Source organism: Haemaphysalis longicornis, unplaced genomic scaffold (genome assembly GCF_048455015.1).
Source record: "Haemaphysalis longicornis isolate Haplotype H1 unplaced genomic scaffold, Haemaphysalis longicornis Haplotype H1 scaffold_7, whole genome shotgun sequence".
NCBI lineage: Eukaryota > Metazoa > Arthropoda > Arachnida > Ixodida > Ixodidae > Haemaphysalis > Haemaphysalis longicornis.
In genome coordinates, this window is record NW_027526422.1 from 104,133,677 (window position 1) to 104,148,598 (window position 14,922).

Here is a 14,922-nt window from a genome sequence, read left to right on the forward strand (position 1 = left end):
TCAATGTGACACCGAGCATGATTGTGGGTCAGCCGTAGAAAAAATCAAGCAATGCCCTGCAAAGCTTGACGACAGCTCCGTTAGGCTTCTCCGAAAAAAAGTTCATGGGCAGCAGAGGACGCAGGTGACGCACGCATGCGACGTCGCGACGTACAGATAGGCCTAACGTCATGTCTTGCGGTGAACGTCGACAGCCGTTATCCACAGCTCGACGTACGATGAGTATGACCTTGCTCTTCATGCCGCCTGGCTGTTAGCCGCCTAAATCTATGGCTTAACATCACATTCATTTATTTATTTATTTTTTATTTAAGAACATACTGCAGGCCATGTAGGCCCAAGCAGGAGGGGCATAATGTGGTAACAGTATCAACCAAATACAAACAGTAAGCAGCAAATAGCAGAACCAAGAACTGAAGTAGAAAACAGTGAACGCTAGAGGCAACTACAAATGCACAACTAAACATTTGCCTCAAATGAACCAAGAGAATTTAGACAATTTTCATTTATTTATTGGGGAGATTTATTTATTGGGGCTTGGGAGATTTCAACCTTTGAACCGGCAGCCTCTGAACAATTACCACTGTACGTCAAGCAGCAGGTACGAATTCATGCCGGAGACACCAAACCCTAACATTAGGCCTAGGGATTGCATACCCAGGAGGTGCTGCGGTTATTTTTGAAAAGTGGTACACACCTCCAGAGTAGCACATAATTGCCGTATGGGATTGGCCGACCAAAGAAACCATCACGACAAAGCTTCACGTTCAACCATCGTCGTCGTTAGTCGGGGGCGGGGTGCATGATTTTTTAATAGCTCAATTACAATTACTGATGCGGGAAGGCAATTTTTCTGAGCCACTTTCCAGATACATTATATAAAAATTAGGGGGGGGGTGATGAACTGTCGTCTCTTTAAATATTGTGGTGAACTTTGTAAAAAAAGCCTGTAGTTTGACCTCTCTAGGGTGAAAATGTAAGGTCTATAAATGCAGCAATCCTCTGTTAAAACACGTAATAAAGTAACCGGGTTTGTGGGAAATTAACATCTACCGAAAATTGTGAGTTTGCCTGTTGTGTTTGAAAGCAGGCTGCAGACAGTTTTCAGGTGGCAGCTCTGCAGCACAGCTTAGTCCCTTGTGTTTGGAAAGACAATGCATAGAACCTGTACCAATGAGCAAAATTGAAAAAAAAGAAGAAAACGTGGCGCAAACTATACGTGAACGAAGAAGACAAGGTAAGACAGATACAGGCGGCAACTTTTAACTGTTTCTTCAAAGGAAACAACAGGAATTTATGCATGACTTATCTAAACAGAAGCAACAACCATGAATAGCAACCAAGGTATAATCATGCTAGCAAGTGTAGAAGGTGGTGACAAGGGCTAGAATGAATAAGTACAACACTGCTGATAGTATGACAACATATCTACTCCTGCCTCAAGAGCAATTAAGACGCTCCTAATGCGCGTGCGTGCATTCCGGGAGCAGACCAAACAAAAAGACGGACAACTGCCCGTGCTGAACTACACGCTGCCATTTAAGAATGTCATATCTTTGTCACTTAACGCTAGTGACGGCGTGCTGACGCACTTGTCTCCAGCTCTTTTGATAAATGAATAACCTCTCTTTCCGTTTTGTTTCTAGCTCTCTTCAGAAAGATCGTCTTATCCAGGAGTGGCTCACAACCACAGCGCTTGCAGTGGTCTGCGAGGTGCCCGCCCAAGTTGCTCCTCACAGCCAACCGGTGTTTTCTGGCACGTTCGTTGAAGAAACGTACAGTTTGGCCAATATACACCCTTACTGTAAAGGATGTTTACAGTAAGGGTAACGTTTACGTTTACGTTTACAGATACTGTAAAAGGACGTTTTTAACACGCTCAGTGTAGAGCGCAGCGTGCTTCTTTGAGCATTGCTCCGGTAGCTCATTTGCCATCAGGCCAAGCTTTAGCCAGTTTACACGGGGCGGAACACACAACACGCACATTATACCTGGCTGCGACCTTCTTGACGTTGTGCGAAAACCTGTGTAGATACACAATCTTGTATTAGTTTGTGTACATACACATATTCTGCACATACAAGCTTGTGTACATACACAGGCTTGTGCGAAAGCCTGTGTACATATACAGGTTTTCGCACAATTGCAAGAAGGTTGCAGCCAAATATAATGTGTATCTTGTGTGTTCCACCCCGTGTAAACTGGCTAAAGTTTGGCCTTTGATGACCAATAAGCTACCGGAGTCATGCTCAAAAAAGCACGCTAAGCTCTACACTGAGAGGGTTGCGCCGCGTTTTCTTCTTTTAAAATTTTTAAATATGTACCAAATAGCTCAGAAACAAATTTTGTTGAGTAAAATTGGAGTCTTTCCATCGAGTGGTTTTGTCATCCTGGTGTGATCTTTCGTACAGAATGCTATCACCCCCTTCTTAAAGTATTGCCTAGAACTCTAAGATTAGTGCCAAGGTAACCATTAGTTTGCTGCATGACGTTCCCATAAGAAATCAAGTACGGTGGCATTACAGCATGTGGAACTCTCAGTTGCTAGGCTATTGACGGGAATCCCGAGCACAAGGCGCGTTAGGTGTAAAATTTCCCTTTGTTCTTACTAACATTCACCAGTAAATCATCCAAGTTTTAACCTGACTGTTGTAGTGGCATGTTTTACAAACACAAATACGCCAAGATCTGATAATTCAATTATGGAACCGAACGTTTCCAGGCATGTGCCAACATATACATACACACACGCGTACTTTATATGCAATTCTAGATTTCACTACAGAAAGGCGCAGCAGTGAAGGTGCAGGCCTTCATATTTGGGATATTGAGATTATAGTTCATACACAGGACTAAATGAAAAGGGCAATGTAGTGTTTTTGATTTTTACTTGCATAATGGGCAATATTATTGGGCCAAACAAAAACTTAGACCGACAGTATTTTGACCTCCAAAAAGCCAAAATTTTTCAACCTTGCATGAGGCATACATTTGTTTGCAGTGAATTAGAAAGTAATTTTCCGAATCCCCCCGGCAGACCAATGCTAATCGTCTGCATACGAATTTACCTCAAACTGGAGCTTCGGAAGCTTGAAGCCGCAACAGAAAACGAAAGGCAGATATCTGGATGATGTTTAAAATTCTATTTTGATTATTAAGAATCAGCTGATGTGAATGTCTTTTACTCCACTCGGAGAAATTTCTGTGAAGGTCGTAGACATGATGCAAGTACAAAGGCCACCATTTTTGGGTAGGAATCAAGGGTTGACTGAAGGTAATGCCTTAGGGTCATTTTGAGAGTCGCGTGATCCGGATCAGCCATTTTGGTAAATTAGGTTTCTCCGAAACAAATGACCGATTTACGCAATTCCCTCGGAAAATATTACGTGAGTACAAAGGCTGAATAAAATATTTTCATCTTGCAGACCTTAGTTTCCACGTGCAGTTTAACGATTTCACCATGTTTGCTCTTTCTGCAGTTGGAGAGTATTCCTGTTACAGCATGAACTTTTCATGGCTCGCGGTTGTGCTCCGGTATCCTGTCGGTGACATATGGCGGAGGGTGCTCACCGCGCAGTCCTGGAATCGTGTAGCAAGACCCAAAGATGCGCATCTTCATAGCCGGTACGAAAATATGTCAAAGTTGGAAAGCCACCAACGACTCATATCGCGCAGTGCCTGAGTAGTCCAGTCATTAAGACCCCACTGTATTTCATGGGATGCAAGAAGGTTGCCGGTGTCACCTTCGAAGAGAATACAAGGGCGGAGTCAGGGGGTTATAGAGTTACTGGCAAACGCCGCGGAATAAAGCGGGGAAGGCGTTAGACTAGGAGGTCGGCGGGGGAAACGGGGAGAGCAGTCGGGGGCCATCGGACGAGAATGCCTCAGAAAGATGGAAACAGAAGACTGAGGATTTCGAAGTCTTTGGTCTACCCATCGCTTAGGTGTGGCATCCGCTAATCGGCCTTCACAACTGCAAGCTGCGTCAATATCCAGGCCCTTGCCCTATCTCGAGCCACCGCAGCCTGACAGCGGCAAACGTCTAGCCTTGTGATGGAGCGCCGCCTTACAGGGGCTACGTTGAACACCCAGACGTTCGTTGGAGCCCGTATCATCACTACCTCAGCACCAGCCGGAACTCGAGGTACGTAGAGCGCTTAGTTCGAGCTAGTGCTGTACCAGGCCGACTCAGCCAAGTGACAGCGAGCCGCAAGCAAAATCGAGGAACTCGGTATACTAAAATATTTCAAATTCTTGCGCTTCGCGCCTGTCCTCCACATTTTCATTCCCAGTTCGGGCATAGCGCCACTTAGGAAACCGGCTAATCACAAATATTAACACTCAACGGCCGCGTCGGCTTCGACAGCACTCACCGAGGGACTTTTAGTCTTCGAGGGGGCTCTGGTGCTCCGCGTTGGGCGGATTTCACCGGTGGGAGAAGTCTCGATCTTTTCGGGCTCCATCTTCGCACAAATACACTGTTGTAGCAGCTTCGGTTTCTTCTTCTGCAGCTCGGGTGGGTCGCGAGGTAGGGGAGGTAGGCGGAACCGACAGGTAACAATTGTCCAATCCCTCAGTAACATGACTACCTAGCAGTGAAAAAAAAATTCCGGGCCATCTCCACTAACGCAAAACCTGGTGAGGGGCAAAGCATGCAGTGTACATATAAGTGTTTTCTTGGCGCCTTGGCGTTTTTGCCAACCCAGAAGAAACGATTGGAGAATAGAGACATACAGCTTTGTTGTAAAAGTCTCGTGTCTTTCAAGAACGAAGCGTCCTATTGCGAGGCGTCAACGAGTGTCCCGGTGGTTTTTTTTTTCAGCTCGCGTTGCGAAGCGTTCCAGCGCGAGCCGCAAACAAGTGTCCCGGTGTTTTAGAACCTTCACTACATGAGTCAACGGTTAGCACAACGGCATTACACACCAAAATCCAAGCCATCAAGGGTTTTGTCTCTAAATGGTTCGGTTTAAACAAACATCACCAAATTACGCAAAACATGGTCGGGAACAAACAGATAAATGCACGATAAAGGCCGACAAACCAAGGATGTACAGGATCAGAAAAATGTTTATTTACAGGTTTTTCTGCATGATTTTCATTACAGCGAAGCTTTGGCGTCTTCACTGATGCCGTTATACGCCAATACGGCCTGTAGGAACGCCAACTTTCTCATACGATTATGGTGAAGGATCGTGATATAACTGAAAGAAAAAAAACACGCCTCCCGTGGAAGGAATCGAACGTGGGTCCCTGGCGTTAAATGGCGGCGTATATCCCATTTCTCCATTTCGGCTTTTTCCGCCTTAATTGCTGGGTTTAAACTCCAAACCATAACAGAAGTAGCACAACAAAGCATTGACATTATTAGAAGGTTAAAATTGCCAGCCGATGGCTGGTTAATGCCGGCGTACTGAAAGTTCTCGAGATTCACCAACGCGTCCAAAACCCATAACCATTCGGGTTGTTTGGTCTGGGCTTTTTATACATCTCTAGCGAATGCAATGCTGTCGATAAAGTACTCTCTCGCAGGGCGTGTGTTGGGGTCTGCATGTCGTACAGCCATTCGAATCTTGCACACGCTACGAAGGCTTAAAGCCATAAGCACGTCATAAGGCACCCCGTCAGCGTTATCAGTCGGCAAGAATCGTATGCGCTAAGGTGTGACAGGTATAACGACTTTTTTTTAAAGTGCGCAGCAGATTATACCAATTAAAGATAGCATCTCTACAATCTAAAAAGAATGTTCTCCACCATCTCATGTTTTCCGCACACGCGACAAAAAAGTCCAGAAGGGACAAAAAAAAAACATTTTCTTCAAGGCAACGCCTCACAGAAAACGTGTTAGTGCGAAGCTGAAAAAACAACGTTTTTATTGATGACTGTTCTGGCATAGCCTTGACTCTTTTCAATACGCCCTTGCAGGCGCCGGTAAAGTAACATTCACCAAGTGTTTGTACAATTTATTCCGTGTTACAGAAGTCCAATAGTCCATCGAGGACCCAACTTTTCCAAAATTAAAAGCCTAGAACACCTCTCGTAGGAATCCTCGCACACTTGCCCCTCTTGAACGACCCGCCGACACAGCGTCGTCCGGCAAGGCATGTGTACGTCGCACTTGCAACACTGTCCGGAGAAATTGTCGCACTGATCTCTCAAGAAAATAAACCTTGAGACTATTTGTGTCAAAAATGTTTTGGTTCGGGGTGTATACGGTGCCAATCGGTGCCTGCTGCTTGGCATTCGCTTCGCCATGTTGAAATGGAGAATGCGTAACACTACCCAGCGAAACACGTTTGAACGCACGAGCCGCACTAACTTGTTTCCCTCAACTTGAAGGAGCCATGAAGAGAAAACAAAAGTTTGTTTTATTCGAAAGATTAGGTGTTTCATAGTATCCCAAGCGCTTTCCCGGAAGCAAATGATGCTTTATTCACTGAGAACTAAGGCAATTTAAGCCAAAATTTGAAATCTCCCGCTAAAATTGCACATTGCGTGACGTGAACAATGGCGTCATACGAGCCGGTCCATGAAACAGATACTTAGTATGTCGACTCCATATAGCACCCACACGCGGGAGTCAGACAGGAACCGGAAATCGTGCCGAAACCGAGACGGCTGCCATTTTAAAAATACTAGTAAAACATAGTGCACCCACAGCCCTAGTCATGGAATCGCCTGATCAGGAGAACAAAACTCTCGCCGAGGAGCTCGGGCTTGCATTTAACAACATCACACTACTTGAACGCTCAATTCTTCTAAGTGCACGAGCGGCAGGAGTTGCGGGATACGCGGTGGACGGGAAAGCGACCATTCCGCGATAGCCACAACAGACGAACGCCCTGCCGTCGGCACCGCTGCCTCGTCAGCCCCGTCGCGACGGACGAATACAGACTGGTACGTATGTGCCGTATTTTTATTACGGTTAATAATAGTTCAATTTCAGTAGCAGTATCGCTTATGCCAGTTGGCCGGTGTCGTGTATGGAAAGCCGTTCGTGCGAGCTGTCTGCTCCGACCCGAAAGATACAAGAGTCAATGCGCGGTGTGTACGGCATTTTTTCCCCCAAGGTCAGAGCGCTTTGACGGCGATTTGACGAAGTCGGCGACGAGCGCCAGCATGTCCCAGGAGTGAGCTCACGTAAGGGTCCCTGCCGTAATCATTTCGTCGGAAATGAAGCGAGCACACTCGTACTTCCTTTACACCCATTTCTTTTCCGTTTGCAAAGTTCACGAAACGTAGCCACTTGCTTCGCCGAGGTTCGTCGTTGGGCAGCACATGAAAGGAGATCTCTTCACCGGCACGGATGTCGCACACCCTCGACGATTTGCCCGTACTACATGGGCATTTCAAAACGCAGCAACGAAATTTCATGGTAAAGTACTCGAACAACCGGAAGTTTTCAGTGGTTGTAAACTGGAAACGAGCTCGTAACGACAGCAGCAAGCCAACACCATTCGAAACTTCTGCGACGATTGGCACAATCTCGTCGCTTCTTGCTTTTCCTTACTCCCCTCGTTTCTATTTTTACCTTTGCTGGTTGGCGATATGACGGCCAACCTCCTGTGAAGGGATTACGATATGAAGCAAGGTCGCGGCTGTGCGTGCTGGAACGGTTCGTTGGCCCCGAAGAGCCTCGAACCCGAAAATTCATCTGCGCGATGGCGAGATGTCGAGCTCGGCCGGCGCTTGTTTCGTACGCATTGGCGCACACGCTTGCGTGTTCGTTCGGACCTTCAACCGTTTACTCCACCGTTCTTTGTCATAAAAAAAATGTGCAGTATGTTTCACGGGCATTTAGCTCGCTATGCAAACTGTAAGCCCTGCCTAACACGCGTTTGCTTTTGCCGGCCTCCGCCAATCGCAGAGCATTCCCAAGTGATATCACAGGTTCTGTTGCGGAAAATTAGCTGGTGAGTCGCATGGTCCTTTCCTTTTTCCTAATTATGTAGCTTATTTGAGCGAAGTTTGCGTTATAAGTGGTGTCGTTATGGTTCTAACGAGGCAATCTTTCGAATGAACCAAACTTGTGTTTTCTCTTCATGGCTCCTTTAAGACTGGAGGGGTCAGTCTTAAAACGGTCCTGAAATACCTTCCGCCGATGCATGGATGTACATGTAACCAAATAAAGCAATGTATTAGCAATCTCCTCCCGCAATAATTTTGTTAAAGCGATGAGTATTAGCTGAGAAATCGTAAGTCAAAAACCGCGTATTATCGTCGCGCCGGGTTTCCTCCTTCTTTCAACTTGCTCTCCGCTGTTGACGGCGGCGAGCCTTCCCTCCCATGATGCTGCGCTCCGCAGCGGTGACGTACTTCCGCTATTGCGCTGCTCAGACTGTCGTCTGCTACGGGCAAGCTTTGTTGACACCATGAATCCCGCACTCTGCTCAAGGCTGGAAAAGCGAACGAATAATCTGGTCGCATGTGTGCGGCGGCCTGGCCTTGCCCTTTCGCGGTGTACGTTGCTGCAGTTGCTGCGAGTTGCTATCGGCGGCACTTGACTTTTTATCGGCGGCGAATTCGCAGCCGCACGGGGAGGATGGTGCGCTCGTTCTCTTTGATGCACCGAACACTTTATCCAAAAAGCGTCGTATCAGATGTGGCCCCGCTGGTACCGGGTCTTATTTTGCGGTGGTGGTAATTCCTGCCTGCGGCATGTGAAAAAGACATTTTAAACCGATACAGAACCCGTGCACAAAACGCTTCAATCATGTGACCAGTTCAGCTTGGGGCGACGCGTGGTGGAGAGCGGCAACGTTGGCAAAACATGCTCCGCCGCGGCTATGAGCTTTCTAGCGCTGGAGCGAGCGCCATTTCTTTGACAATCTCAAACATCGGTTGCCTTGGCAACAAGGCACAAGCCGCTCTAGAAGTCAGTTACGGTTCCGTGATCCCGTTTCAGCTAGGGGCCCCACCTCGCGACATGTGGGCACTGAAGGCGTACCACTCACTCCCATTGAGAAGTGCGAGATGCGTTTGGCATTACAGGAGGCGATGGTGTGTGTGTGTTGTGGACGCCTTTGTTTCGCGATGAAATGCGACGCTGTGCTTCTGCGGGTGGATAGTGCTTCCCATGGTCTAGATTATCTTTCTCGAGTGATTGATTGATTGATTGTAGGGTTTAACGCGCCGACGCAACGCAGGCGATGAGGCGCGCCGTAGTGGAGGGCTCCGGATTAATTTTGACCACCTGGGGATCTTTAACGTGCGCCGAAATCTCGTACACACGGGCGTTTGAGTGACGTACGACTCAACCTCGCATGGGGTATGTGGAGTGTGCGTGGCTAAAAGCCATCTCGGCTTGTGCGCCAGAGTTAAGTGACTTGTTCGTCCCCGCAAACCGCGCGCGAGGTGAGTGCCGAATTTACGGCGGGCAGGAGGAGGCAACCCATCGTCTGTCAATCGCTGTTCAGACTTGTAACGCATGTTGTGACGTTGTGTTCGTTCGAAACGCATCTCTGGATTGTTTTGAAGTGGAATAAAATGTGTGCGTCAAACCCGGGCATTCGGCCCAGGGAGTTCTCTGCGATTGCACGAAAGAAGCGCCATCAGGCGTCAAAGCTTTCCTTATGGAACGTGCTCAGGTAAGAGACTATCCATGTCATGCTATGGCCGTGTTGCATTCAATACAAACGGTTAAGCGTTTGTTTACACTTGTTTCGTTCGTCGTAAAATGTCCAAGCACTCCAACACTACGCTGGCAGATCAGCCGGCGAGCCGGCGCTGAGCAGACGACTCATCTCTTTGGCGGAAGTGCGTGAAAAAGTCGCCCAATAGCAGGATGTCTAGCTCATGACGAACATCTGGGAATCGATGACGTAGACATGTGAAGATGGCAGCGTCCAAAAACACGAAGGGAAGGGTGAGAAAAAAGCGACAAACTTTGCAACAAAACTGTGAGCTTTCCGCTGCGCGTAAAAGAGTAATACTTGGCACAGATAACGTTGACGACCCAATCTAACGATTGCGCTAGTTCATTTAGTGTGCTCAAAACACCTTTCAGGGCCCCTTTAAGGTCAGTCTTAACCCCTCCTTCCAGGCCTGAGGTCCTAGAGGCAGGGCACCACACTTAAAGCAATTGCAACACCTCTTTCCTAGCGAAAGCACTATTGGCCTAGCTCAGCGAGTTTCGCTGTGTGGCAGAATTTGGGGTAGTATTACCACGTGACTCGCCACAGCCGCGGTACGGGTGACTGGCGGCACCTGTCGGCAAGTCGGAGAAATAGGCGGTGCGACTGGCTCGCGAAGCGTAAAGTGACACGTCAAGTGCTCGCTTAGTGCTGATCATGCAATCTGCTAGCATCGCAGATAAATCCAATTGTCCACCGCTGCACTGATAACCGCCTGCTGCGTTGGACCACCCATTAGATGTCATTCGGCTTCGTAATGATTTAAAGCGAAAACACTAGTGTGGCTTCGCAAAGCCGCAGGCTGAAGTGGGTGAAGAACTTAAACTTCGGCCAGCTAAGGGTCGGCAGGATACAGAAAAAAGACAGCGACGGGCTGATATGAACCGTTTACAGCAAGCAGTTAGGCCGGCCTTAGCCAGATTGCGCCAGCGCCGCACCTACCACTACTGGTTTTCTTCCTTTTTCCAGTTTCGGGTTTACAGTGGATCCCCATTGCCCGCTACAACTGCATCGTTAACAAAGTGCGTTAGGCACAAAGGAAAGTCATAATTTAATATTGTGGACGCAGTCGGAGCTCATGTTAGCCGTCGCCGAATGGAAGCATCCGGCGCGGCTCCATCAAGCATGACTCAGTCATTCGCTGCCAAAAGTTCAGTTTCCCTCCCTAGGCCCCATGTATCGCGCTTATTACGACAGGTAGATCAGACGAAGTGTGGCAAAGCAGGGAGAAAGAATGGCGGCGTATCTGCTCCTTTCGCTGCTAATGTCGGCGAAAGACGATAGTCCTCTGGCGCTCCTGACAAGTAAATGACTCCCTTCTCTTTTCCGCTCACCTGTCATGCTGTTCCTCTCCAATCTAGTTCCTCCCAAGATAACACGCTAGAGGTTTGCTCAAGTCAATTTACATTTACCGCGCTCAACGGCTCCAAGCCTGATGCCTCGATGCCAGCGCTGCCGTACGGCGGAGAAGCGCGTGAATCGAGGCACCCTGCTACAACATTTATGGAACCACGTTGGCCTACTCCACGAGCGTGCCAATTGGAACGTGGAACCTTCCTAATGGAACCTTTCGTTGCCGTTGCCGTTTGATTTTTTAAATGCCGCCAGGTAGCGCTGGCAACAGCAGGCGACGGTTTTCTGCAGTTCATGAGTATTTCATTTGCTATCGCAAAAACCAATCATTCGTGGATTTCTAAATAAAGGAACATTACAAATATCACTCACGTATTGATTTATTTGCGTAATGTCTTGTACTTGCTCAACAATGTTGACAAGTACGAACATTAACACCGGACGTAGACGCTCAGATAAGACTATTCCACCGTTGCTGTTTCGCTTTGCCGGGTGCTTGAATCGAGTAACAGACAGACAGACAGACAGACAGACAGACAGACAGACAGACAGACAGACAGACAGACAGACAGACAGACAGACCAAAATGTTTGTGTTTAAGCAGCCCAATAAAGTCTATCGTCTTTAAAACGTTATTGATTACAACTGCGGCTCGACATGTATACGCTGAGTCTACGCCCTCAGCGAGCACTACTTGCGAAGAGCACTCTCAAGGCCACCAGTATCTGAAATCTTGAGCGATTCATTTCGCCGTGCAAATCGTTGAAATAGATTATTCTAACGGTACATTATCAGCGTAGTCCGACCCGGAGCCACAACTGAGGCGGCACAAAATTCAAGTTCGCCACTTCAACTCTCTGTAATTGCATCGTATGCAGGGTTTCAATCGTCACCCACATGGTTATGTCAATCAAGCCATCAGGTCAGGAATAAATGAAGGTTATTGAAGCAAATATGACAAAAATGAATGCACGAATGCGGAAGTAAAAGTAAAAACTAAAGACATACCCACAAATTGTTATGTCGCATATGGTATACCAAGCCAGTTATGCAATGCATAAAATAAAACTGCAAAAAAATGCTCACAACTGCAGCCTTATGTGCCAGCTCACGAAATATTTGTAGGTGCTAACAAAGCTTGATCACTCGATATGGGCGTACGCGTTCACTTTACGTGATAAGTATTGTTTCGCCATTTGCCCGGGAGTGCGCCTAACGTTGAAATCCAACGTATTGATTTCCACGCATATGCGTTTTGCCGTCGACTGAATGCGCCATATGGTAATTTCAACACAGGTGTCTCCACAGCCGCAAGTTAGCACATTCCGAACAGGCAACAGCTGATGATGCAGAACAGGCACACAAGGAAGACCACGTCAGGCCTAAGTAATCATTATCATCATCATCATTATCATCACCGGCCTATCTACGCCTACTGCAGGGCAAAGGCTATGGCAGGGCAAAGACGTCATTATTTTCCAATTATCCCGGTCCTGTGCTAACTGCGACCAATTTATCCCCGCAAACTTCTTGATCTCACCTGCCAATCTTTCTGCCGCCCCCTCCAACGCTTGCCTTACCTAGGGATCCACTCTGTTACCCTGAATGACCAACGGTTATCTTGCCTTCGCATTACATGCCCTGCCCACGTCCATTTCTTTTTCTTAGTCTCTACTAATATGTCCTTAACACGTGTTTGTTCCCTGACCCACTCCGCTCTCTTCTTGTCCCTTAATGTTACACCTATCATCTTCCGCTCCATTGCCCGCTGAGTCGTTCTCAATTTAAGTTGAACCCTCACAGTCAGCCGCCAAGTTTCTGCCCTGTACGTGAGTACCGGTAAGGCGTAAGTCAGCTGACAATTATAACTCTGAGCGCTCCAGCTTTTTCATCGCAAGTCAAAACATGAAGTGGAAGGAAAAGCTTTCAAAACAATCTTTACAAGTCATTAATGCAGGCATAATTGTTTTATTATATGATGTTGCAGCCCTAAGGATTTCATTTAATTACTCTGAGTACGTAGAAATAAAAAAAAAAAACGAGCGATCGGACAGCCTTATTGGATAAAACGCGTGAGCAGGTAACTATGCGGCGAACGCCAATCAGAACAGTGCTCGAAAAACCTTTATGTGGGATTTTTTGTGACTAAGTAATCTCTGAACGGTGGCGCAACCTAGTTATACAACAAGCTCCCATTTAAAGCAATACTAAAAAAAATTGTGCCCACCTCCCCGCGAGGGGAACCCTGTGTATGGATGTGACGCATCGTGGGGTTCACTTGCTGTTTCCGTTGGATTGATTCTGAAATCGCGTGAAACGTGTCGGGAACGCGTATGATTATTATGTTTTATGATTATTAATATGCTTTATTGGCCAATCTTGGTCAATCTCTCTAAGTGGTATGCTTGGGGCTTCGCTGTCGCAACGACCTTTACTCCGTCATTGTTGCTGTAAGTGGGAGCTTCTTTTATTTTATTGCAAGTGTTAATCATTGCCCCATCATGCGTTGTATCCGTAGTATCTTGACGTAGTTTGAATGAGTCAAGGATATAAGGCGCGTTCGTAGCATTTCATTCTGTCTCGGTTTTGTGGCGCAGTGGGAAGAGCACCATTTACCTCGCGTTCCGCCCACAGGGTCGTGGGTTCGAAACCAGGCGCCGCTAACTATTATTTTTTTTATAGTGTAGGGGGAGGGGTGTGGACGGACAACGCCGTATGGAGGGACAAGGCGAGTGAATGAGATGCAGTCGCATCTAAAAAACAGCCAATACTGCCCGTCGAACAGCGCCTACGCTTGCCGATGCGCAATGGCACCAGGGAAGGCCACGGCGAGAAGCGCGTACTAATTCTAAAAGGCCAGGCATGCCGAATGACGACGCGTCGGACAACACGGCTGCGCCCAGGGCGCCGCGCTGGAAGCCGTCTAAATGCAGCAACTGACGCCTCGGTTTCGACTTCGACGATGACTTCGGAAACTAACGAAACAACGGTAGCGAGTGCTCGTGGTTCGGAACGTTCGCCTCACCATAGCGATCGGTTGGCAAGCTGTACTTCAGCTGCTTTCGCTTGCATTTCCGGGCCTAGCCGAGCTAAGCGGCACTCACTGTTTTCTTCAATAAACAAACGTATAGTTCTCGAGTGCGCTCGCTCCCTCTCTCTCCGCGTTGAGGGCTGAGCACCAGATGTTTTTTTTCAGTTATGCGTTGGTGAGCTGCTATTGTAGCTCAGCAATGCGGTCGCCGCAGCGAGCGGTACATGCAGGCACCCCCTCTTCCCCGACGCTGCGTCTGGCTCAGCGGTTCCAACATACGCAACTGCTGGCCATCCCGCAGGAATTCGCAACTTGAGATGGCGAATGGATACGGAACTCCACGTTCCTAGTGCAGGTATTTACAGTTTCTAAACCCTTTCTGGTTCACTGTATGCAATTCCAAAGTACGCTTCTGCCACAACAGTGCATGTTGTTAACGATGAAGTATGTACAGGCATCTTTCTAACTACCAGCACTGTTGGCACTGCTCACACCTTTCTCATACACGCCCACATCATTTTCCGCAAAGCGAAGATTAGAGACACACTATTAGAAAGCGACGCTACTGCCAGAAACTACTTCACGTTGTACTGTGGTTTGAGTAGTTATAGTCGTGAATCCGTTCGGGTATTTTCGTCCTGATTTGCCACCCTCCATTCGATTTGTTCAAGGATACTCGAACCTCGCTATAACGTAACGTGATTTAACGAACTAATGGCCATAGCGAAGTAAATGAAATTTCTCTTGAAATCTCCATAGAGAACGATGAATTTGAAACCTCGTTCTATCGAAGTCAAATATACTTGTCAGTATATAGAACGAGCTATAATATTCTTCTCTCCACCCGCCCATTTCCCCTCTTCCACCGCCTCCCCCCCAAAAAAAAGCGACCACGGTGCGTTACGTATT

At 47.5% G+C, this 14,922-nt stretch overlaps 1 protein-coding gene and 1 long non-coding RNA gene across 2 annotated transcripts in view; one reads left to right on the top strand and one right to left on the bottom strand.

The window, feature by feature from the left end:
- The window catches only part of LOC144144733 (uncharacterized), a 41,812-nt gene that overhangs the window by 6,648 nt on the left and 20,242 nt on the right, over positions 1–14,922 (bottom strand). The window lies entirely within an intron of this gene.
- The window catches only part of LOC144144732 (monocarboxylate transporter 12-like), a 32,653-nt gene continuing 31,835 nt past the window's right edge, over positions 14,105–14,922 (top strand). Inside the window, exon 1 of the mRNA XM_077676255.1 lies at positions 14,105–14,368. The gene's annotated coding sequence lies outside the window, so the exon portion shown is untranslated. The remainder of the gene's footprint in view (positions 14,369–14,922) is intronic.